Genomic DNA, 3,042 nt, shown 5'->3' on the forward strand with positions numbered 1-3,042 from the left:
CCAGATAGCAGCCACAGTAGCCTTGGTTACAGGACCCATGTTTAGACAAGGGCCTGCAAATGGGAGAAATACAGCCACGATCACATGCCACCCAAAACAGGGTGAGCTGGACCACATGGTGTCAGTTAATGAGGTTTCTATAGCAGCACAAAAAATTACATTATTCAAGAACTGTTGTTCCCTTTTTGTTTCTATGCCCTTGAGCCTCACGTTGGGTGCCAAAATCTGTCTTAGTTTGGAAAGACAGGTGCCTGCTAAGGAAGGCAGAAACTTCCCCTGAAATGGAAAATGTAAACCCCCCCTCAGAATTGCTATCAATTTTAAATTAAGGGCTCTCAGGCAAAAATACAGGAGCAGGAAATAACGGTTCTTTAATAGGGAAGAAAATAAAAAGATAAAATAAACAATGCAGTAAACTAAAATAAGACGGACAGAGTCAGAACACAACTCGACACCCTGTTGGTCAGGGTGCTGGTAGCAGTCCAATTGAAAATGTGGCTGCAGTCCTCCTGGAGTGTCAGGTGTGGTTCTGTTGGAGCACAGATCCTGTAGAAAAGGGTGTAGTCTTCCTCTGAAGATCCAGTGGAAGAGGCAGCTGCTCCTCTGGGAATTCCAGTGGAGAAAGCCATGCTGGTGTTCCAGAAGCACAGGATTGTATCTGGGTAGGAATGCTTGGCTCATCCCTCTGGCTGGATCATCTCACAATGGGATGCTGTAGTTCTTATCAGTCATGCAGTGACATTCAATAGTCTGTTATCAGCAGATGCCTGCCTGGAGGGAGGATTGGTTGTGGTAGAGATAAGGAAAACTTCCCACTAAACAGAAGACAACTGCCATACAGTTGGCAAATAGAATACGATTTGTTTGGCAAACCAGGACACCCTGCAACACTGGGGCTTGGTTCTTTCCTTCCCATGGAGATCACTGGGACACTGTGGGAAGGGACCTCATGGAACCAAAGGGATCATTGTGGCACCACTGGAGCCCATGGAACCAAGGGGCCATGGTGACACAGCGGGGCTTCATGGAACCCAGAGACCATTGTGACTCTGTGGGGCCTGGTGGAACCATGGAGACCATTCTGACTCTTCAGGGTCTCGTTTCACCAAGGGGACATTATGACACCTCAGGGCCTCATGGAAGCAAGGGACCATTGGGACACTGTAGGGCCCCATGGAACCGAAGGAACATGGAGCAGGTCTGGCTGGCTTGGCCTCCCAGGGGCCACCTGACAGGTCTGGCTGATCTTGCGATGTAAAGGGCTGCTTCTCATCAGCTCCTGCAGCACTGGGGCTCCATGCTTTCCTTGCTATGGAAAAGAAGTGTCCCTCTTTTCAGATGCCCACTGCCAAAATTGGTACTGTCCTGAAAAAATTTCCCATATGCAAAGGTATCTCCTAGAACAAAATCTGCCAGCTCTGGCTGGCCTTGGCCTCTGGTGGTCACCTCTTTTCTGCCCAGGAAACAGTGGGGCTCTGTTCCTTAATTCCTGTGGAAAAAACCCATCATTCATGTCCAGGCTCCATGGCCAAAATTAGAATTCGGCCTCCCAAATTCCATATATCCAAAGATTGCTCCAAAACAAGAGTAGCCAGGACAGTCAGGTCAGGCTGGCCCTGTACTCTGGTGATTTTCTTAGACTCTGAGCTGAATGTTTTCATTTGAAAACACCTTGGAGGCGGCCCAAAGATCTCCCAAGGTAGGGTTTTGAGGCCTTGGGCTCATGACCACTACATATGGACAAAGGAACTCTGTGCTCTCTGCTGTTGTGGTGGTTCTGCATCATGGAAGTGATGTCCTAAGAGAAGCTGCTAGCAGTTTCCTCCATGTCTGACAGAAAACAACAAATCAGTAATCAGCTTTGAGAACTGAGAAACTGTTAAACCACGAAGGAAACTGTACACGCCTCTGTGAAGACACATGTTAAAGATGAGAAAGCCTGGGAGGGTCTCTTTCCCTTCTGGCCAGCAAAGAGGTAACGAGGCTGGCCCAGCCCCCGTCTCAGCCGGGCCGTGCCGGGCGGCTCCTGCCGTGGGGCCGGGCCCCTTCCCAGGGAGCCCCCCAGGCCCCATCGGCTGCCGGGCAGGGCAGGGGAGGCTGCGGGGCCGAGGCCGGGCCGGGCCATGGCTGCGGTTGCCAACACCTGGGCGCTACCGAGCCCTGCCCCGCCGCCAGCCCGGGCCCAGCCAGGATCCACTGGGCCCCAGGAGCAGCCCCGGGCCGGGCCGGCTCAGCCAAGATTCTGCCACCCTTGGGGTTCACCCGCAAGCCCCGGGCAGGGGGAGGAGAAGCCATGGGCCCCGGCCGTGCTGCTGCTGTGTTCTGGCCTGGCTGCTGAGATCCTGCCCCTGCCCCAGCGCGGCCCATCCTGGCACAGCCCCAGCGCAGCCGCTGCAGAAACCTCCATGGTAAAACAGCTCCGGCCGCAAGGACCCAGCCTGGCCGGGGTCACGGAACCATCTGCAGGCCCCGGGAGAGATATTAACTCTTTCAGTGCTTCCATCCTCCCTCGAGTGTGAGAAAAGGACAAAGTGCAGGCACATAGAGGAGGAACTGAGATCTGTGAGGAGGAAGTTGCGTCCCAGATGGGAGGGATGAGTAGATGTCCTTGATCCTGAGGATGAAATCCTCTTGTAAAGCTATGGAGAAGGATGTAATTGATACATCAGGCTCTCTTTTGCCCTATATTTCATTGAAAAATATGGGGAGATGACTTGTTCAGCAAAGGCCTCCATGCTAAAGGAAGCAAATGTTGAAGTAGCTGTGATCCCATGAGAAGTTTGAACACTGAAACCGGCAAGACTGATGAGACCTGTTGCCCTCAGGGAGAGAAGAAGACCTCTGTTGTCAGAGATGGAGATGATTTCAAGAATGGATGAAGAGAAGTTTTACTTTTAAACAACTCATTTTTAAACTAATGCCCCATAAGCTGACATGGCCTATAAACACATCTGTGGGAAAGCTGTGAAAAAATAGGAGGGACTTCATGATATTCTGGGTGACTGCCATTCCCGGAAATTGAGAGCCATGAGAAAATTGTTT

At 51.7% G+C, this 3,042-nt stretch overlaps 1 long non-coding RNA gene across 1 annotated transcript; it reads right to left on the reverse strand.

Moving 5' to 3' along the window:
- Window positions 1-346: 346 nt before the first annotated feature.
- LOC135287662 (uncharacterized) lies at window positions 347-1,055 on the reverse strand. Its single transcript, XR_010351222.1, has 2 exons — window positions 874-1,055; window positions 347-771 (listed from the first exon to the last, which is right to left on the reverse strand). It is a non-coding gene; the product is annotated as an uncharacterized LOC135287662 (long non-coding RNA).
- Window positions 1,056-3,042: the final 1,987 nt, after the last annotated feature.

Source organism: Passer domesticus, chromosome 30, assembly GCF_036417665.1.
Source record: "Passer domesticus isolate bPasDom1 chromosome 30, bPasDom1.hap1, whole genome shotgun sequence".
NCBI lineage: Eukaryota > Metazoa > Chordata > Aves > Passeriformes > Passeridae > Passer > Passer domesticus.